At 36.7% G+C, this 23,650-nt stretch overlaps 1 protein-coding gene and 1 pseudogene across 1 annotated transcript in view; both read right to left on the bottom strand.

Moving 5' to 3' along the window:
* XK (X-linked Kx blood group antigen, Kell and VPS13A binding protein) overlaps positions 1 to 23,650 on the bottom strand; it is a 67,559-nt gene that overhangs the window by 24,774 nt on the left and 19,135 nt on the right. The gene's annotated exons all lie outside the window — the stretch shown is intronic.
* On the bottom strand, positions 6 to 8,385 carry LOC141582851 (high mobility group protein B3 pseudogene; annotated as a pseudogene).

Genomic DNA, 23,650 nt, shown 5'->3' with positions numbered 1-23,650 from the left:
TGAAGAGAAAAGAGAAATTATTGTCAAGTCTCAACTCCACTAGGAATCGTACTGCAGCAGATAGTCTGTCAGCACTCCATCTGCATTCCTTGGACTCTTCTGTTTTATGTGCACAGCCTGACTTCCAGTTGTTAGCGTCTGCCCACTGTGCTTGAGTATGCTTTCCAGAACTGCAGAAAGCTGCTGTGTCCAGGTGCCTGGCAGGCTGAAGTGCCAAGAATTAATACTCCTGGGAGCACCCTCAATGTTCCTCTGCATCTGCAGGATCTTTTAAACTGATACACTGGCTATAGAATGTTCATTGAGGTTGCATTCTTAAATTCTGTGGGGAGCTGAACAAATGAGAACTTCACTGTTACTGAGAGTCGGTCTGTCTTGGGCTGAAAGTCCTTAGTGTTTCAAGAAGTCTCAACTCTAGCTGTTTATTTCTTAAAATGACTAATGGGTAATGGGTTTATCCAGTTTATAATAGAAGCAGAAGAGGAGACAAGATGTGGCTCATTTAAACAGAATGTGGTATTACATTCCACAGCACAGCACTGTTGGCCTTGAGTTTTATTATCTGAGATATATGCTGCCAACCGATAAGTAGACTGTGGTCAAAACTACTTACTACAGGCTGCCACCATCTCTAAATACTGGCACAAGTAAGGTTGGGGAAGCAGGGCTATGAGTTAGGAACCGACAATTTGGCTCTTGTTTTATTCTTGCCTCACCAGTTTACACTGAAAAAATGGCAGCTTCTCTGGGTTCTGTTTTCTTACCCATAAAATTGAGATAATACCTTTCTATTCCTGCTGCTTCATTTTAAAAAAAAATCTTGAAATGTTTATTCATTTATTTTAATTAACTTTATTTTAAAAGTAATTTTAGGTTCACAGCAAAGTTGAGCAGAAGGTACAGAAATTTCCCATATATTCCCTGACCCCACACAAGCATATCAACAACCCCCATTACCACCATTGCCCACGAGAGCGGTACATTTTTTACAACTGTTATCATTCAAAGTCTGCAGTTTACATTAGGGTTCACCCTTGGCATTGTACATCCTATGGGTACACTGGACATTATACATTGGACAAATGTATAATGATACGTAGCCACCATTACAGTATCATTAAGAGCAGTTTAAGTGCTCTAAAAATCCTCTGTTCTCCACCTATTCATCCCTCCCTTGTCTCCAGCTCCTGGAAACCACTGACCTTTTTATTGTCTCCATAGTTTTACATTTTCCAGAATGTTATATAGTTGAAATCATACAGTATGTGGCCTTCCCAGATTGACTTTTTTCACTTAGTAATGTACATTTAAGTTTTCTTCACTATATCTTTTCATGGCTTAATAGCCAGTTTCTTTTTAGTGCTGAATTGAAAAAGTTATGTAGGCCGTAGTATTGCTTAAAGTTGTACATCCACTATCTGGATGTACAACTTATTTATCCATTCTCTTGTTAAAGGACATCTTGGTTGCTTCTATGTTTTGACAGTTATGAATAAATTTGTTATAAACATCCATATGTAGATTTTTGGAGGGACATAAGTTTTCGACTCCTTTGGGTAAATACCCATGGGTGTGATTTGTTTGCTGGATCGTAGAGTAAGAGCATGTATAATTTTGTAAGAAACCTCCCAGCTGTATTCCAAAATGATTGTACCGTTTTGCATTCCCAACAGCTATTAATGAGAGCTCCTGTTGCTCCACATCCCCCCCAGTATTTTGTGTAGTCAGTGTTCTGATTTTTTGCCAATATACTTAAGATATACAACATAATATTTTGATATACAAATATACTGTAAAATGATGACTATCATCAAGCTAATTAATTTATCTATCACCTCATGCAGTTACCTTTTTTGTGTGAGAACACTTAGCAAATTTCAAGTATATATATGGTATTATTAACTGTAGTCAACATGCTGTACATTAGATCTCTAGAACTTATTTATCTGACATACCTGAAACATTGTATCCTTTGACCATCATCTCCCTATTTCCCAGAACTATCCCTGTCCCTACTAACTGCCATTCTATTCTCTGGTTCTATCACTTTGACTTTTGTAGATTACACATATAAGTGAGATAATGCAGTATATTTCTTTCCATATCTACGTTATCTCACCTAGTATAATGCCCTCCAGGTTCATTCATGTTATTGAGAAATGGCAAAATTTCCTTATTTTTTAAGGCTAAATGATATTCCATTCCAATAGATATATAGTGGTACCTCATCATTGTTTTAATTTGTATTTCCCTGATGACATATAATATGGAGTATTTTTTCATGTGCGTATTTGCAATCTGTCTCTCTCTGGCAAGGTGTCTGTTAAGGTCTTTAACCTACTTAAAAAAAAATCTGGTTGTTCATTTTCTTATTGTTGAGTTTTAAGAGTTCTTTGTACATTTTGCATAACAGCCCTTTATCAGATAAGACTTTTGCAAATATATTCTTTCAGTCTGTGGTTTGTCTTTTTATCCTCTTGACAGTGTCTTCTGCAGAGCAGGAATTTTTAATTTTAATGAACTTCAGCTTATCAGTTCTTTCATGCATCATGCCTTTGGTGTTGTAGCTACAAAGCAATCACCAAACCCAAGGTCATTTACATTTTCTCCTATGTTATCTTCTAGGAATTTTACAGATTTATATTCTGCATTTAGGTCTGTGATCCATTTTGGTTTTTTTTTTTTTTTTTGTGAAGGGTGTAAGGTCTGTGTCTAGAGTCTTAAAGATTATCATTTCTCCATTGTATTGCATTTGTTACTTTATCAAAGATCAGTTGACTGTTATGTGGGTCTATTTCTAGGCTCTCTATTATGTTCCATTGAACTATTTGTCTATTCTTTTGCCACTACTACACTGTCTTGATTGCTGTAGCTTTATCTATGCCTGCTTCTTAAAATTCAATACCATGTAATTCTGTCCATGCAGCGTAATTGTCTCTATCACAACTTAAAATGCATAGGAATAAAGGTTTTTATTATTTAGGTTCTGAATAAATGGAAAAACATCTATAGATGGTGGACATAAAAACTCCGAAGCTTTGTTATTTATTTGCCTGGGAGAAGCTCAGTTTTACTCAAAGCATCAGTTTTTCTCATAGTCTTTTGGCACTGACTTTAATTAATGATGTCATTCACTGGAAAGACTGGAATCTACTAATCAAATTTAAAAGACAGAAACACCCTTACCTGAGTTGACTGGGAAGTAACTGGACTAAGTTATTTTTCCTGAGAGGCTAATTCAATGGAGCATTGTAAAGCAGAACATATTAGTGATATACTTTGTATATTACTTATACATGTATGTGTGGTTACAAATTTCCAAATTCAAAGGATCCAGTATTAAATCATTTTTATAGTCATTATGTTTTTTCCAATATAAGAAAAATACTTCAAGTTTGGAAGATGAGCTAAGCATAAATTATTAAAATCTAACTTATGTAGTCACACATACACAGTATATTGTTATATTTATGGTATTTTAACTCCAAAATATTTATTTCTTTAAGCAATACTATGGCCTACATAACTTTTTCAAGTATCTATTTATTTTTCTCTTGTTCAATTATTTTCAAATTACATCTTTTTCTCCATCAAGAGAAACAGGCAATTATTACCAGTAGGTGCTTAATCAACCCCAGAAACCTTCTGAGAATGCATAGAAATTATTTTGAAATCACTGGCTTCAATCATCATTCTTACTTTTGAGTGCTCACTACAAAATGTCACAGATAGAAATGGGGTCAGGGAGGGAGAAACACTTGGGAGACAAGAAGTTTGTACAAAACGCTTCCAATGTACATTTCCAGCTCTAGAATTAAGCTGTCATCTAATGAACGATGAGGATGATGCTCATGCAAATACCTACTTATTCAGACTTAAATGGAGGAAAGTTCCCTGACAATACTTCCCAATCTTATCTTCACACAGCCAACACAAAAGGGAATAAATTGGCAGTCCTGCCTATTTAAGGGGCATTTCACAGAAGTCTAACATTCCCTAGTAATCCTAATCTCATTTCCTAGGTGTCTGTATGGATGGAGGCATTTTGCTGTTTTCATCTTTATTAGAAGGGAAGACATTACTGCAGATAAAGCTAAAAGGAAGGCTTTGGCAATATTTCAAACCCTTGGCACACTCCTAAACCTTCCTCCTACCCAATTCCAGCCAAATGAACTCTTTCCAAATGAATCTTCCTATTTCACAGAGAAATTAATTGTCACTAGGCATGCATTTGCTCATTTCCTGACGACACCAAAAAACTTAATCTGTATGTAAAGTTATGGAGAATATTTCTTCCCCAGAATTCCTCTTAGGAAGGGAATTCTATTTATAGGACAAGGGAACAGTTTGTCTGTTGCTTTGAAAGAGAAAACAGAGGCTGCCTGTAAAATGGAGGATGGTAGATGGTTGTTTTCTGTATTCTGATTACTCTCTGTAGACATTGAACCTTCAGTAAAATGACTGACCTCATGAAATGCTTCTGTGGAATAGACTTTTCAAAAAAAATCAGTGAATGACTTAAAAGGGGAAACTGGGGAAGCCTATGGAGATATGGAGTGCAGTGGCAGAGGGAAACTGGAGGAAGTTAGCATAGAAAGCTTCTGAAAATTAGAAATATCACCAGATTTCTGAGAGTCAGTAATTCTTATCTTTTTTCTTTCAACTAAATGAAAAGAGTCTTTCTTGTTTTTTGAGGTAGGAAAGAGTGATTAAGAAACTTTACTACAGAAAAATGAATGCATCCAACGTCCCCAAATACATTTGTGACAAGAACAAACACACAAGAGAAACAGACAATAGTCACTTCATCACAGCCTTGTTCTTTCCAAAGGATGAAATGTCATTCAAGAATAGGGTAAGGTGGTTAGAGGGAATAGGTACTATCTTTATAAATGGGAAAAAAAGAGCAGCAGGTTGGCATCTTAAGAACACATACAGTGGGCCCAGAAATCAAGTTAAGCCTAAGCCTTAGGTAACATCATGCCACTTACAGCATCTCAAAGAAACTAGGGTATTATTCCATTAGAGGAGCAACCTTGTGACAGTGTGAAAACGTCAAATAGCGGTCTTGCTGCAGCAGCTAATGGACCGACTAGCCTCAACTTGACAGCCTCTTTAAAACTCAGTGTTTGCCTAATCAAAGATCATTTGGCTAAACTGCTTTGCCACTTCTGCTTAGCTACTTTGGAAGCACAAGTTACCCCTTTCCATCCCTTGCCCTTCCCTGGTTGGTGTGTCTAGTTACAAGGTAGATGGGCACTACTTAACAAGTCACTCTTTTTTTACTACAGGTTTTTTCTCTTCCACATTTGACAAGGCTGGCCACAGCTCCCAAATCTTGGCCTAGCACATGATGGATTGGGAAGCAGAAGCTTTAGCTTAGAATGCCAAATGACAAGGACATAGCTGAAGCAGGAGGGGCAATTCCGGAACAAGTGCCTCTGGACAAACCTCACAACTGAGTTTTTTAAATTAGTGGTCATTTTCTAGAACTACAGAACACATTTAGGATAAACAGTTCTGATGGGAGAAGGAATGGATATGAATATATAGAGATCAGGCGGTGACCGTGACCAGAACTTGTACTCATCCAGGACCTGACAGGGTAGAGAGGACACCGCCTCCAGATATGCAAGTTTCTGAACAGTGAATTTTAAGAAAAAGCTGCTTTTTCTTAAAATTAACACCACAAAAACACTCCTGCATGTCTCATAGCCTCAAACATATGCACCCAATTATTAATGCCAGGCAATAGCAACACTCACCCACAACACAGTACTGTATCCTTCCTTGCTACAGACAGTAATGATGTATGTATATATCAGCCTTCAAAATGTTATTTAGTGTCACCACTTGCCATTGTGGCCATCTCTCCTCACTCCAACCTGGATAAAATCTTACTCTACTCACTGATATAACCACTGACACACAAACCAATCTTCTTCTAGTTTAAAAACATTGAACATCAATCTACATTTCCAGTGAACGAGCTAAATTGTGAGTAGGCCATTCAACTTTTCATGATAAATTTAGTGCTTAGAAATGGTTGATTCCATTAGCCTGCCCTATAGCTCAGGTGTCCCAAGATGGAGCCTACAATCTTCCTTGAGGATTTGGTGTTTTGAAGGCGTAAAGTAGGAGCAAAAAGATAGATACTTTCTCCTACCCCACCACCCCATCCCACACACCCTCACTAGCTTCCAGGAGACAAGCAGCACGCTCAAGATCCCAAATGTTGGGCACCACAATAAACGTGATATGTGCCAGAAGCATGGGGGTAGGTGTGAAAGAGGAAAACTAAGGCCTGAATTTTTAAACACCATACAGTCTGAAATTGCCATTTAGCAATGCATTTGGCCCACAAAATAGGGGGCGGAGGTGGAATAGAGAAAGTTAAACCTAGCAGTCAGCCTCAGTCCTAATCACCCACCTTCCTGTACCTTGGAAGACTGTTGAATCTTGCCTGTGTCCTTCTCTTGGCTCCTCCAGACTTCATCCTAATGCCATTCAGACACAAACAAAAGCAGGCAGTAGCTTCAAGTAGCCCTCTCCTTCATCTCAGCCCTAAGTGAACTGGCCAGTGAGTAATAAAGGAAGCTACCACATTTATAGAGAGGCCAGTCTTCAAATACAATGGAGTGGTGGTTTGTTCACTGTTGTGAGTCAGAAATTGACTGTTATAATAGAGAACAGTTTTAAAAATGTAATACTATTTGTTTAACTTCAAAAACATTTCAGCATTCTAAACATACAAAAGAATAACAGAACATTGCAAATTGTATTTAAGTACAGAAGGTTCTTGAACTTTTACTGATGCAGTGGCTCTTCACTGTGCTGACAATGAAGAGTTTTACAGTTTGTATAAAAACAGTTTAAAAACTACCTCACTTAACTAAAAAACAGAAACAAAACAAAAAAATCTCATGCCAGCTGACCCGCTTTATCCACAGCTATGATGGTGGCAGAATGTTACGTCACTAAATACAGAAACAAGACAACCTGAAGCTAAACAGATGCCCACTGCAGAGTCAACAGGTCCAGCCTCACAGTGCACGCCTGAGCTACAGCCCCTCCAAAAGGCATCTTCCCCACAGTCTCAACGCCAAACAAGGAGCATCAGGAGTTTGTCTCGGTTGTTTTGTTCCTTTTACAAACTATAGATATAGAAAGTTGATAACTCAGGATTTCTAGCCAATAACCATATAGTTAATACCACCTTACAAATTAAAAAAAAATGCCAGAAACATCTTTAAATTCCTTGTCACACCAACAGCAAAGTGCACAGAATGAGGAGAACATAAGAGTGCCTTTTCATTTTAAAAATGTTTGGAAATATGTACAACTTTGATACAGTTTCAGGGTGCTCCAGACACCCATGGCCACTTCATGTAAACCACTGGCAATCTCTAGGGCACTTTGAGAGACTACAGTATGATCATGGTCAAATTTGTAATTAAATCTAATGAGGGAAACAGACACTTCTCAAATAAGGGATGTGTCAATTAAGGCGCTCCCCTACTCTAAGTATTCACAAGGAAACAGATAAACAGTTTTTTAAATTTATCCTCTTCCTCCTCCTCCTCTTCTTCCTCCTTGTCTTCTTCATCTTCCTCTTCCACGTTTTTCCGGGCAACTTTAGCAGGACCCTTTGTGCCATCAACCTTTCCTTTTGACTTATAGTCAGCAACATCCTTCTCATACTTCTTCAGCTTTGCCACCTTAGTGATATAAGGCTGCTTTTCACTGTCATTTAGGTTATTCCACATCCCACCCAGCTTTTGAGCCACGTCTCCAATAGAGATGCCAGGGTTTGTGGATTTGATCTTGCGGCAGAATTCTGAGCAGAAGAGGAAGAATCCAGACAGTGGCCTTTCGAAGGCATTAGGATTCTTCTTCTTGCCTCCCTTAGCTGGTCTATAATCCTTCATTTCCCGATTATAGCACCCTTTATCCACCTTTGCCATTTCATCAAATTTAGATATATTTCACTTTCCCAGACATTGTCTTCCACCTCTCAGAGTATTTCTTGGAAAATTCTGCAAAATTGACAGGGACCTCTGAGTTTTTCTTATGTTCTCCTCTGCACATCTGCACAAATAAGGCATAGGCAAACATCTTGCCCTTTGGTTTCTTGGGGTCACCTTTACCCATCCTGACTGTACTGTTCAATAGTCTGGGCAGTGCAGGGCATGATGCACAGCTCAGCGCTCCCCAGCCTTGCGTTAGCTGCCTCCACAAGAGCCGCCACAGAGTCTTTCTTAAGATCTGGAGCCAGGGTCTCTCCACCTGCACTACACTCTATCACTTGACTCCTCAAAAACTTTGCTTTACTAATTATCACTTTTCCCTTCTAAATTTTCAACTAATCTCTCAATCCTGGCTCTTTTCTCTTAGTGTATGAATCAGCCTATGTCAGCTGCATCTTTAGAAAACATTCTTAACTGGTTAAAAACATACATAATTGTTGAAGATGTGATAGATGCATGGGGGTTCATTATAATATCCTTTAAATCTTTTTGTATGTTGCAAAATTTCTATAATAATGAAGCTATAATTCACATACATTTAAAGTGAACAATTTAATAATTTTTAAAAATATATTCACATATAAGCACAACCATCACCAGTCAATTTTTAATAAATTTTCATCACCTCAAAAAGAAACCCCATATCCTTTAGCTGTCAATATTGTCCCCACTGGTCCTAAGCAATCACTAATACACTTCCTATCTTTAAATATTTCCCTATTTTGGACTTTCATATAAATAACGTAATAGAATATGTGGTATTGGGGGACTGGTTTCTTTCACTTTCTATATGTTTCTAAGGTTCATCCATGTTGTGGCATGTATCAGTACTTTGTATGGCCAAATAATATTCCATTGTATGGATATACACAACTTTGTCCATTCATCAGTTGATAAACATTTGGATAGTTTCTAACTTTTGGTTACTGTGAATAATGCTGTTATGAACATTCATGTGGAAATTTTTGTGTGAACATATGTATTATTTTCTCTTGAGTTTATAGAAGCGGAGTTGCTAGGTCATATGATAACATAATATTTAACTATTGAAATGACTGGCATAGTGTTTTCCAAAGTGGGTTACACCATTTTACATTTCAACCACTAGTCTATGAGGATTCCAATTTTTCCACATCTCCATCAGCATTTCTTATTATCTAACTTTTTTATTCTAGCCATTCTAATGGGTGTGAAGTATATTGCGATTTTGATTTGCATTTCCTTGATGACTAATAATTTCCAGCATATTTTCATGTGCTTTTTGGCCATTTGTATATCTTTTTTGGTTGCTTTTGGTTCTTAACTATGAATAACACTCATAATAGATTTCACACTGTCCTATAGATATCCCAAAAAGTGTGCCAGAATTCAAAGGCCAGATCTGCATACACTAAATATATATTATAGAATAAAATATTAAAAATGATCATCACTAATCATCAGAAAAATGCATGTTAATACCATAATGAAGTATCATTTTATACCAGTCAGAATGGCTATTGTAAAATGGTAATAAAAATAACAGATGTTGGCGAGGATGGGAGAAAAAAGAATGCTTATACACTGTTGGTGGGAGTGTAAATTAGTACAACGTCTATGGAAAACAGTGTGGGGATTTCTCAAAGAACTAAACATAGAACTACCATTTAATCCAGAAATCCTACTACTGGTTATCTACCAAAAAAAAAAAAACAATCATATTAAAAAGATACCTGCACTCACATATTTATTGTAGCACTATTCATAATAGCAAAGATATGGAATCAACCAGTGTCCATCAATGAATGACTATATAAAGGAAATGTTATATACATTGGAATACTACTCAGTCATAAAAAGAGAATGAAATGTCTTTTACAGTAATGTGGATGGAACCAGAGGTCATTATCCTAGGTGAACTAACTCAGAAGAAGAGTCAAATACCGTATATTCATTATTACTTAGTGGGAGCTAAGTGAGCTAAATAACGTGTACACATGAACACAGAGTGTGAAATGATAGATGCTGGAGACTTGGGAGGGTGGCGAAGGATAAGAAATTATTTAATGGATACAATGTACATTATTAGGGTGATGAATACACTAGAAGCCCAGACTTCACCACTATGCAATAAATTCATGTAACAAAACTACTTGTACCTCTGAAATTCATACAAATAGAAAAGGATAAATTATTAGTCTTACAGCCATCAACAAACATTTAAAATAACAAAAAAGTACAATTTTACTTTCTTACACATTTTGAATTCCCTAAAAAGGCATCAAAAAGCAAAAGATTTCCATGCTAGCCTGGCGGATTGGCTTGTTTTAATCCATTATTTCTGTCAAGAACAACTAGACAAATATCTGTTCAAAGGCATCAGAGATATTCCCAAGCAGTGAGTACTCCTGGGGCTAAGATCTTTGAGAAAAAAAAAATCTGAAGGGATTTTTGAGAAAATTCTGAAGCTGCTTTTCCTCTCAAGACAGTTTCCCAAATGAAAGTGAGTACTAAGAGACAAATAATATAAATACAACTTACAGCAATCTCTCAAAGCTGGTGTGTATGGGAGCAAATATTGACGTTCAGGTCCCATAATGATCCCGGTGCACACCCAAAACTTTCTGGTAGAAGTTCAAAGAACATCAGGAGTAAGGGTGACTGGAAAGAGATTCAGCCCTTGCAAAGACTGAAGTACATATTTCAATCATTTCAAATCATGACTGTGTCAAGTTGATCTGCATCTAGTCCATTTGACTGCCATAAACAAAAGCAACATCTTCCTACAGAGCCTCAAATATTCTCTACTCTTTTTCTTACAAATATCTGGCATTAAATTAAAAATAACAGTATGCCAACAACAAAAAGTGACTAAAATCCAAAAATAATAATAGATTATAAAAATAGACCTATATGAGATACATATTTTATAAATATCTGACATGGACTTAAAATAACTATAATTTATAAATTTTTTAAATTGTGTGACAAAATTGGGAACTTATCAGGGACTGAAAACTATTTAAAGAACTCAAATGACAATTCTAGAACTAAAAAATACCATAATTACAATTAAGAAATCAACAGATGGGTTTAATAGCAGATTGGATATAGCTATGAAGATAATTAGTACTCACTAGAAGGCAGGTCAGAAGAAAACACTCAAATGGAGAAACAAAAAGCATGAAAAACTTATGGGAGAATGAAAATGTCCCAGAGAGAGAAAAAGAGAGAGAGAATGAGCAAGAGAGAATGATGATGAGATGCAATATGTAAAGCAATAAAGGCTGAGATTTTCTCAAACTGCTAAAATATCAAACCATAGATTGAGGAAATCCCAAGTAGGGTAAATATGAAGAAAACTACAAATAAGCATATCATGTTAAAATTGCTGAACACCAAAGTCAGAGAGAAAGTCTTTAAAAGCAGTCAGAAATTATAAATAAATAAATGAACTTCAAAGGAGTAACAACAATGACAGTTGACAATAGCATCTCAACAGAAATAATGGAAGCCAGAAGACGAATAATAACCTAAAAGTAGGAAGTAACACAGGCTTGCCTACCTAAAGATGAAGGTAAAAGAAACACATTTTCTGTCAAAACTAAAATGAGGAGAGGGAATCTGTCACCAGCAGATCTGCACTAAAGGAGAGATGCTAAAAGTAGTATTCCAGGCCAACAAGAAATGATCCTACGTGGAAGCATGGAGATACAAGAAGGTATGAACAAAGACCAAAAGGGCAAATACAACCAGTTTTGTAATGAGTGAAAATACTTGAACAGTCATTTCACACGTGTGTATGCATGCAAACACAGACACACACAGAAACACCACCCCCCATGTCTTCAGTAAAGACATGAAAAGAAAATTAGTTCATTAGTCATCAATAAATGCAAATTCAAACTACAATGAGATACTATACATCTACTCAATCACAAAAAGTAATACCTAGTGCTGGCAAGATATGGAGCAACTGGAACTCTCATACACTGCTTATGGGAGTGTAAAATGGTAAAACTGCCTTTGCAGTCTCTACTGAAGCTAAACATTGGCATTGCTTATAGGTCTTGTAGTTCTACACCTGCATATACATGCAACAGAACTGCATGTATGTGTGTGCTAAAAGGCCTGCACAAGGATATTTACAGAAGCATTATTTGTCATAGTCCCAATCCGGAAATAACCTAAATATTAATCAAAAGCAGACTGTATCAATACACTGTGGTATATTCATACAATGGAATACTATACAGCAATGCTAAGGAACAAACTTCTGTTACAAACTACAATACGGATAACTCTCATGAATACAGTGTGAATGAAAGAAACTAGAACTCTGATTCTATTTACATAAAACTTTAAACCCCAGGAAAAAATAATCTGTCATGTGAGGTCTGCTTTCTGCTTACTGGTTACCTTTTGGAGAGGAGGGTGGGGAAACTGACTGAAAAGAAACATAAGGAGTCTTTTGGGTATTCTGGTACTCTTCTGTTTCTCACCTTGTATAAAGGACTACATGAGTAAGTTTACTTTGTGATAAATCATCAAGATTTGGCCTTATTATGAGTATAGTTTTCTGTCTGTACTTTATACTTCAGTAAGAATATGTATTTGAAAGAACTAGATACACTACTACTATACTTAGTAGGCACCCAATAAATGTTTATTAGATTAGATTTTTTAAAGGAAAAAGGACTATCATTTCATTATTATAATGAAGTCGTTTCAGAGACATTTTTGCCTATCCTGGCAAAATGCCAGGTAGAAAATAGATATGGCATAAACTCCTATTTAGATTACCATAGCAAAACTCATTCTGCAGTTGTAACCAGTATGATACCCTGGTACTGTTGAAAAATATTATTAAAGTCTTAGTGATTAAGATTTCACTGTTATTAAAATCTCTCTTGAACATCTGCCAGCTTACCAGATGTTTAGTCAAAAATTGAGGACTTTTCTTTCAATACATATTTATATCATGTTTAGTTCTCAGAACTATGAGGACAAATTATATGGCCCATCATCCATAACCCACATGATGTGATTATAACTATATAGTCTATAATCCTTAGAGATCCTGAGTGATTTTTTTCTTTTCTCCCAGATATATTTCAATTTCTTGCCTAAGGATCTCTTCTTTCTTATGCAAAAAATTACTTCACTCTTAGTTCATGCTAAGGGACTATCATAAGAATTTTACAGGTATGAATCACTTAATCCTAACAACAATCCTATGAAGTAGATACTGTTATTATCCTCATAACAGAGATGAGAAAGTGGAGACATAGAGATGTTAAATAACCTCCCAGAGATCACTCAGCTAACAGAGCTGGAATTCAAACCTAAGTAGTCTTGTTCCAGAATTGTAGTCTTAACCAGTAGGCTATTCTGCCAAAATAAATATAATTAGGTCCATTTCCCTAGCAGTGGTCTCAGCTTCACATTTTATCTCTTTTATCACTTGAAGGCAAGAAGTCTGCTATCCTTAAAACTGCCCAGGGCCTCAAGGAGTCTGGATAATCCACCAAGGGTACTTTGAGTAATTGTCCAATTTTTCCTTGCTTCCACTGAGCCCAAATTTTATATGTGTATTTTATTATGTGAGTATTTCATATGTAAAGACCTTCTGAAATAATGCTCTTTAGGCACCCGGGAATGGGTAAGTCTCACTGTGCTAAGCTGGTTTCTGAGAACTGTCTCTCAAGGAATAACCAATGATCAGAGAAAAGTGGGGCAGAAGCAGATGCCTCTATCTGCCCTAACAATTTGTCCTCCTCCTTCCTTATCATTCTGCCTCAGGCAGAGAAAAGGGGCATCAGTGAGTTGAGCTAGACACCCCTACCTGCCCCCCCCCCAAAAAAAACCCTTCCTTTCAATAGCCAGATCAAGGAAGTAAGATCCTAGACTCATGCAGGGCCCTCTATCAGCAAAATGGTAGCAGCAAAATGGTATCTAACATCAATATGGTAGCAAGACCACTTAGAAACCCAAGATAGAGGTTCTCTATCCTACTGCAGATTTTCAGCTAGGGCAAGTTATCACAAATTCTCTTAAAATGTAGCTACTCATGTACAGTGAACCTTGCAAATAATACAGCATGGCCATTAGACCCTCCATGACTGAATCAATCTATTATATTTTTCCCCTTGCCAACACTTGAACCATAGACACTTAAAAATATTTTCATGCACATTCTTACCTCCACTAATCTTTTTAACTACCACAATAATCCTCAGTGTACTCCCCCACTCCCCCCAAATCTACCTTCTGTTCTCTTTTTTCAAATACTTTATTTTTTGTTCTCCTTATTTTATGGTCATGTTTGATATGAGTCCATGGTTATAAACAATATGAAAGCCTTTTAGAAATAGGTAGGATATAAAGAATAAAAAGTAAGTGGTTTGGATCTTGCAAGGACATAACTTCTGGGTGTGATTATATCTGCTCAGTGCCTCTAATTCTACGCAGCACTACCAAGACCTATTTACTTTACAGAAATGTGGGTGAGGAATCAGAAGGCCTATACTGGATATTGGATTATTCAAATAAAGTCTTTTGAAAGACACCTAGGAAGCTATGTAAGCAGCAGTTACATGTTTCACTAAACTCAGACACAACCTTGACAAGACATCCTTGTGTGGAAGTGGGTAGGAAGCATATGTCTTCCCGCTGAGTACCAAGTAACTACCACTGACTTGTGGCCACAAACTCAAAAAAAAAAAAAAAAAAAAAAAAACGGAGCCAATATCATGCTAAAGCCAAACCTAAGTGAAAACTCTTGGTGGGTGGATAGAAGCATTCTCCGTGCTGCCCCATTTTGAGGTGGGTTTAATTTAGGAGGAATGAATGTGAACCCACCTTCAAGTCTTGCAAACTTCATATAATCTTATAATAGGCATATACCATTACACAATCATATGGACCATTGTTTAGGTTGCTATAGCAGCTATGTATACTATACTGACTATAGCTGAAAATGACTTCTGGTACAGAAAACCATTAAATGGAATTGTTGTTAGAAATGTTAGTCAATAAAGTAAGAAAAGTACCAGGGCGTCCAATCTACTATCAGATATATACAAGTTATTTCTTTCTTGAATTTGCAATATGTGACACAGACCATAGACGGTCCACAAAATCTAAAACGTTTTTGTTTTATCACTTTACAGAAAAAGGTTGGCCACCCTACACTTTTCTGCCACAAAAATGAATGAACTAAGATTACATTCATCAATTTGTATAGCTCTCAAAAATATAATGTTAACCAAAAAAAATGCATGTTTCAGAATGATATTTGCAGCGTTATAAAGTTTAAAGATCTACAAAATCAATATATCCTATTTATGGATACAGTGCCTATGCAACAAAGTTATAAATCATGTACAAGAATGACAAACTCTGAAATCAAGACAAGGAAGACTCACAGGGTGCCCCAACTATACTATAAATGTTATTGCTTAAAAAGACAAAAAAATATATATCTAAAGCAAACATGTCATGTAAAGATTTGATAAAGCAGTCAAAGAGGTGTGTGTGTACATATATATAGATAGATAGATATATACACACAGATAAATATGTATATATGGAAATTTATATACATATATATTATATACCTATATAATGCTTTTCTAGAGAATCTTAACATACCAACTGAGCTGTAGACTGTTGAACAACAATAAATGTGTTATTTAAACCATTAAGTCTTTGCTGGTTTGTTTTTTAGCAATAGCTAACTGATACAGCAGAGACCTCTCACCCCCTTTCCAGGCATATGGCACCATGGTCTTTACTCACTCCAGGCTATTCCCTCAAATCTCCCTCCTTCAGGAATCAACAAATGAAAAGGAGGCCTCAGTCACTATGCTCATACTCCTAAACTCTAGGGCACACACAGTAAGGTAGCTTTAAGGGAGGTAAGCAACTGTGAGATAGACCTATGTGTTCCCAGCTTTGCAAGCCAGGAAGTGGCTTTGCAACCCCTGATGCTAGGACCCTTCATCTTGAAATCCTACTTTAAGTGGCTTCTGGAAGGTAGGATGTAACCTCTCACCATAAATAGATTACAGAAGATCCTATTCTCTTCTTCCCCTTCTCCCCAAGTAAGTCCTTTTAGAATCTGAAGGTAGGGGTATGTGAGATTGACTGTGGTAGTGCTGGTTTGTCACTCTCAGAAAATCCTGAAAGAAGAAAACTGGCCAAGTCTTACTGGCTTTTGTTCTGAGTGCAATATATTCAGCACATGGGCCAGATGTCATTTCTGGAGAAAAAGGAAAAGTCCTACTTATTTTCTTACTATACAAGAAATAATTTCTAACAATGAGTGCTTCACCAGTAGAAGTGTCTTTTGAATACTGGCAGTGCCACTGCTGAATATACTCAAGCAGAGGCTGGTGGACTACCTTTCAGGGACATTGAATAAGTGGTTTCTACAGAGTGTGCAAAATCAGACATGATGATCTCTTAGGTTGCTTCCACCTCTAACATTCTCCAACTCCATGAGAAGCAGTGTTGGTTAAAACAACTAACACTGGGTCAAGTGTCCAAAAACCGGGTCTTGGTCTTGGCTTTGGGCCCTTAAACTTCCTAATTCTCAGTGTTGCAGATACTGTGGGCCTCCCACTTAATTGGTATCCCTCCTCTCTTCTTCCTTAAAGGCAGAACTCTAATTCAGATTAGGTGCTACTCACCCTTCTACATGTTCAAGGAAGATGATCCCAGGTTTGACCATTGTAGTAAATAAAGATTAGTGTAGACCAGTCTCCTAACTTATTCTGTGTCACAGACAAGTACAAAAATTATACTATTTGTAATTTGTAGTCATTGGGTTAAGAGGATGCAACTGGTCTATCCGTTCCTGGCCCTGCCCAGCTGTTCTGTAGGGTCAAGGATATCTATATCACAGAGAAATCTGTAACTTCATTTTCTATTCCTGTAGCTAGAGATTGGTTTGGCATGGACATGTGACCCAGTCTTGGCCAATGGAAACTGAATAGAACTATGTTGAAAAAAGAGGCATTCTTTTCCAATAAAAAGAAGTACACAGGAAGAAATCGCCCTCTTCATCACGTCTGCATGTAATGTTTAGACCTAAAACTACCTGTAGATGTTTTAAAACATGGCTCCTAAAGTCCTTTGAAATACCACCCATCAAAAACTAGGATCTATGTCTTCTTTTCTTGAATCTGAGATCATGTGACTCCTGAATAGGATCAAGCAAAAATGATTCTGGTTTCCAGGACAACATATTAAGACACAAAAAATTCTACTTCATGTCTCTTGGAATCCTAACTTTTAAGATCTAGCTTCCATGTTGTAAAAAAGCCAAGAAGAGGTCCACATGGAAAAGAACCAAGGCCTCGAGCCCTGAGCCATAGCTAAGCAACCAGCATTAAACAGTAACAAATTGCCAGCCCCTAGTCAAGCTGCCTCAGCTGATGCCACATGGAGCAAGGTAAGCCCTGCAGATACCTATACAAATTACAAAATCATAAGCAAAAAAAGACTGCTATTATTTCATGTAATAAAAAATAACTGCTATTAGTTTAAATACTAAGTTTGATGGTGGTTTGTTATGCAGAAATATATAATGTATACACAGTCCTCTTGCAGTTGTCAGGGGAGACACCAAAAAGAAGCCAAAGAAGACAGATAAAAAGATGGAAAGTGCCTGGATCCTCAACACTACTTGTGATAATAAATTAGTCAACCATAGGATCACTCTGCCTCTGAGCATATTATATGAGGTAATACATTTTACAGTTTTAAATTGCTTTTAGTGGCATATTCTATCACTTGCAATTAAAACATCTCAAATGATACCCTCAGTTTTTTCCTCTCTGAAATTGAGATTAATTTAACTTCCCTGCTTAACTCACAAAAACACCTTCTGTGATAGAAATTACAGAATGGTTTTTCAACATTCACTGACCTTACATTGAGTGGTCATATGTGCCTGAACTGGGCATGCACAAAAGAGTAAGACGAAGACCCACAGCCACCCAGAGTAGCCCATGATCAATCACTCTCTGTTGCAACAAAAACTTACATTCACTATGGAAGCATGAAAAACAGATACATGGAAAGAAGAAAAAGTACCCCATACCCTCGCTATCTCAGGACAACAACTAATTGACATTCCAGTGTGTTTCCCTTCATACTTTCTGAAGTTTTGTATTTTGTGTGTATGTGTGTGAATACACACATGCAAAAAACAGATGATGTTCTGTCAAAAGTTTATAAGCATGTATCATGTAAACATACGAACATAAAAAGCTATTCCTTCAACTACCTCTTCACAATATTCCTTTAAGAATATACGAATTAAAGCTATTATCATTAGATTAGTTCATAAAACAGTTGGTCCAGAAAACAGGAAAAAATTAAGGGTTTTTCAGAATCTAGCCAATGTGTTTGGCCAAGGTAGACCTCTGGGCAGTGTCCTGATCAAATAAAAGATGATTGCATCAGGTTATTCAAAGTTTGTAGAACTGTAGTATAAAATTAGACCTATGAATCCTAGTCTATTCAGCCATCCTGTAAATACAGCAGAAGTAAAAGAGCAGGAGGAATCCAAGCGTCAATAAATACCTCTGAAATCACTAATTCAAACACCCTATCCTGACCAACATCACCTTCTATCCATCTGACTTGCTTGTCTAAGAGCTACTACAATCGTTCTTAAAATTTTTACCAAACCCTCCAATGAAACAAATCCTCTATTTTCCCATATCCAGCTAAGACTACTTGATGCAAAATTTCATTCGTTCTCTTACACAAACCTCAAACATGCTTACCCTTCAATTCTGTCACATCCTCTGTGACAGAAATTGTCCCTGGATGAACCTAGCTGTCTTTTTCACAGCTGCATATGCCTGGCCCACTGTGACTCAAATTACCATCTCTATTTAGATGACTATTCTCAAGCTGAAGAGCTTGAGACAAGCATCTGAGTGCAGGTGGTTCATTTGGGAGGTAAGCCTAAAAAGCAGAATGAAGGAGTTGGGTGGGAAGTGGGAGAGGGAAGGAAGCAAGGCTAATAAAGACTACATTTTAAAACTGGTTTCCAGTGTGGCAAATGGGGCTCATTCCCACCGGAGTTTCACAGAGGACTGTGTAAATTGTACCCCAAATTATCCATCTAAAGGACAGACAGGTTGAGGCCTTATCCATCAACTACCATCTACCTTAATTTGGGGGTGGCTCCATGGGCATTACCTTCCCCACACTTCTCATCAGTAACTGAGCTGCAATCCCTGCCAAAGGAGAAAGGCCCAAGGCAGAAAGGAAGAGAAACACTGCAGTGTGTCCTGCGACACAAGCTCGAGACGGGATGTTGACAATGTGCACAGAATCTTTCACCACAGCTGCATGGACATGTGGCTCAGAGCATCCAAGGACTGCTATCAGCCTATGTAGCTCCCCAGGCTACACAGCCATTCCTGCCTCCATTCTAAATCTTAAAAATCTCTTATGGTATGTCTTCCTTTAGACATCCCACAGACACCTCCAACTAAAAATGACAGAAACTGAGAGGAGTCAGAAACACATCCATGGATTTAAACTTTTTGAGAGAATTTGCTGATGGGAACAGCATGGGGCTTTTCCAATCGAGTGGTTTTGCCGATGGATGAGGCTGTGAGGCCACCCGTCAGGCTCTGGAACCCAGGCATCAGCAATTCTTCTTGAATTGGGACATGTCAGTTAGACTGACTGTCTCACCCCTAAAGAATTGGTGGCACTCAGGGCTGTGCACCAGCATCTCCATATTCTGTGGGACAATGTAACTCCTGTTGTTGTTACTGGTCTTGTTGCTTTTCAGTTCCAGGATACAGGCTGTCAGGTCACTGATACACATTGCAAAATGCATTGTTCAACAGAAGTGCAACTGTCTTCCCTCTCAAAATGTCATACAAGAAGTTTTGTTTCCAATTACATACTTATTTTGTTATCCCTAATAAACAATCCTTTGTTGGCTCTCTTTTATTTTATTTTTATTTATTTATTTATTTTGTATTTTTAGTAGAGACAGGGTTTCACCATGTTGGCCAGGCTGGTCTCAAACTCCTGACCTCAGGTGATCCACCCGCCTTGACCTTGAAGAGTGCTGGGATTACAAGCGTGAGCCACCACACCTGGCCATAACATCTGTTCATTCCCTCATGAGTAAACAACAGGTTCACATCTGTATAAGCAACATCATTTTACCCTTTTGAAAAAATATATTTTAACCACTTTGGAAGTCATAACAAGAAATCTAATAGATTCACCTGTAAGATCCAGGTAAACATTGTTGACGTGGAAATGTACCTCGTGAGCAGTTAAAACCTAGGCATGCCCTTTCTTCGCTCTCATAGGTTAATCTAGAGCACCAATAGAGCTTTGTTTACACCTTCATTTTCTCATTTTAAATCCTCTCTCTACAAATTTTGTGTTTCTGTTTTGTTCTGGTTTACTTATGGCCATTAAGTTTCTCCCCCTTATTGGGAGAAATTGTTTGAAATCTGATTTTACGGTCTAACAATCTGGAGATCTCTCTAAGTGCATCGATGGTTTATAGAAATTTAGTCCCTGTTGGGTGACAGGCAACAGAAAATCTGGTTTGTCATCCTTTTTGTTAGTTTATTTTTCTAAGCTAAATCACTTAAGAATTTCATGCCCTTTGGTAAGAAAAGAACTGTTAAAATCTGAACTGGGTAGATTTTCTGATTTTGTGTTCACTCTTGACCCATGCCTGAAATTGCAGAACTGAAGCTACAAACCCTATTTCTCTCTATCTGTAGTACTCTAACCTCTGATTGTATGAGTGTGTAATGTTGACCTACCTTTACACAGTATTAATATACTAGATTATAAAGTCTCCCAAATTAAAGGAGTTCCATTCTGGCATATCTAGACAAATAAGTGCTTATATAAATGGAATATACCTGGAATTTCCTAAAATACAGAAATTGTACTATTGATTTTCAAATGTGCTAGTTTAAAAGTATATATTATTCTAGAAACCAACTCAAAACCATTTTAAGAATTCAGATTTATATAATTTATGTAACTCTTTGGCAAATAAGACTAGTTTAAGACTTTGAGTTTAATGTAAACATCTCTGATTTATCAGTGTTATATTTAATATATGCATATATTTTTATACTCTTGAATATGTTTTTCCTAAACTTATATAGCTTTTTGATCAAATGAGCTAGAATTATTCCTGTTAAATATTTAAAAGTATTTAAAAACTTAAATCTATTTTTAAGCAAATTGAATCATTGTTCTGATGAACTTATAGTTCCATAGTAATGAGGTTGTGTACTATGTTATCTTGAACAGCATTTCCAAAATCTTTAAATAACTGAAGATCTTGGATATTCACTGGCTTTCCAAATCATTTCTAAGTAAGATGACGATACTGAAAAATTGATTAGCAAGAACAGTTTTTATTTATACACTATTGCTTATTATTTGTACATGCTAAAAAGAGGCTCTATCTTTGGGTCTGCAAATGAACATGTTCATTTCTGCCACACTATGGAATTAAATAAGGGAAGTATGTGGCTGGATAAAGCTCAGTGAAATATATTCATGAGATTGACTAGGCTGCTAAAATGACAGAGATTCACAATTATCTATTCCATGGTTTTCTTTGTGAAATACAAGTGGCTGCTTAAAAGTTATAATTAATAAATGTGAATGAGATTACTAGGAATCTCAAGATAATGAAATTTTTATTATGGCAAAAAGGTGTATTTCTGTTTTAAAGAAAAATAACTTGTTTCAGGATAGAAATGCGGAAGAATGGTGAATGATAAAACCTGAATGAATTAAGAAAGTTGTAGAGGTTTGCAGAAAGAGTCTGAAAAGGAACACAATTTTGTGTTAACATTATTGCCAAATCTGGCTCAGTTTTGATGGTTTATTTGTGAGACTATTAAAAGTAAATAGTGGGTTATTTAGAAACAAATATTTCATTGAAACAAATCTAGAATTTAGTTTGTCTGTGAAAATGAGTTTTCTTGGAGTATTGGTCTGTTCTTAATAGGAGACTGTAAAAGATTACTTTTGACGTGTATTTGTTTCCTACGACTGCCATAACACATTACCACAAACATGGTGTCTTAAAACAACACATGTTTATTTTCTTATAGTTCTGCATATCAGAAGTCTGAAATCAGTTTGGCTGGGCTGAAGTCAAGGTGTTAATGGGCATGCTCCTTCCAGAGGATCAAGAAAAGAATTCATTTCCTTGCCTTTCCCAGCTTCTACAACTGCATTCTTTGGCTCCTGCCTCTTTTCTCCATCTTCAAAGCCAGCAGTGCAGCATCTTGTTTTACTCCTCACATTGTCTTCTTCCTCTGTGATCAAACCTGCTGCTGCCTCTCCCTTATAACAACACTTGTCCCAGGCCCACCTGCATGATCTACAAAAAATACAATAATTTCCCAACCTCAATCTCTTTATCTGCAAAGTTCCCATTGTCATACAAAGTGACATACATAGGTTTCAGGGAGTAGAACTTGAATATCTTTGGGGGTCATAATTTAGCTCAAAATATTACCTATGTAATCCTGCCCCCAAAGTAGGCATTCTGCATCTTACTACAATAACACCCTTTTCCCCTGACTTTATCATGCCCTTGATTATTCTCTTTAAAATTAAGGAAAAAAAAAACGCACAAATTCTGAATTAAGAATGTGTTAAGGGCTTTTGTATGTTTATCTAAACATTGTACTGTCACTTTAATTTACAGAAAGCCAAGCTACAACCCTTCATGTACTTAGACACCCATGATCCTACCTTAATTCTCAAATCTCCTAGCAATTCTGCCATTCGAAATCAAATTCAAAATTTTAAATTAAATAAAATAAAACTCCATAAATCTTTTACACTTAGATTTATCTTTGAAATTTCTAACAGAGTACCTAAAAATAGGAAAGATTTGTTCCTTCACCTCATGAAAAGAGAGATGTTAGATAAAATTAGCTTTGTTTGCTGCTAGCATTGATGAGTTGCATGGAAAAAAAAAATCAAAAGAGGTGCTATCCAGCCTGGGCAACATAAATGAGATCATGTCTCTAAAAAAAAACAAAATTAGCCAGGCATGGTAGTGTGCACTTGTACTCCCACTTACTTGGGAGGCTCAGGATGACTTGAGCCCAGGAGTTTGAGGCTACAGTGAGCCATGATTGCCCCACTGCACTCCATCCTGGGTGACAAAATGAGACCCTGTCTCAAAAAAGAAAAGAAAAGAAAAGAAAAGAAGTACTCAGCATTCCCTAGATTAAATCTGAATATAAAATATATTATTATATAAGTATTTCAGAAGCTCTAGATTGTATGAGAAACTCCTAGAGATTTGTCAGTTCCCCTACTGTCCATAATATGTTTCTAATTATCAGACTCCTGTTGGTGCTCTCCTTCATGATATTAGACAACAAAATTATAGTGCTATCAGTCATCATTTCAGTAGATTTCTAAACTATTTAGTCACAACTTTCTCTTTTAAATTTTATGAAGCATCTTTCCTCAGGGCTTTTTAAAATTGAGGATGCCCATCGAACTTTTTTTATGGAGATTTAGTAAAATACAGATGTTTAGAATCTACTATAGACTTATTTGAAAATAGGTTTAATCATTATTCTTACAAA

The sequence above is a fragment of the Saimiri boliviensis genome, chromosome X (genome assembly GCF_048565385.1).
Source record: "Saimiri boliviensis isolate mSaiBol1 chromosome X, mSaiBol1.pri, whole genome shotgun sequence".
NCBI classification, from domain to species: domain Eukaryota; kingdom Metazoa; phylum Chordata; class Mammalia; order Primates; family Cebidae; genus Saimiri; species Saimiri boliviensis.
The sequence above is the reverse complement of the archived record's forward strand: the minus strand, read 5'-3'. Positions and strand labels throughout refer to the sequence as shown.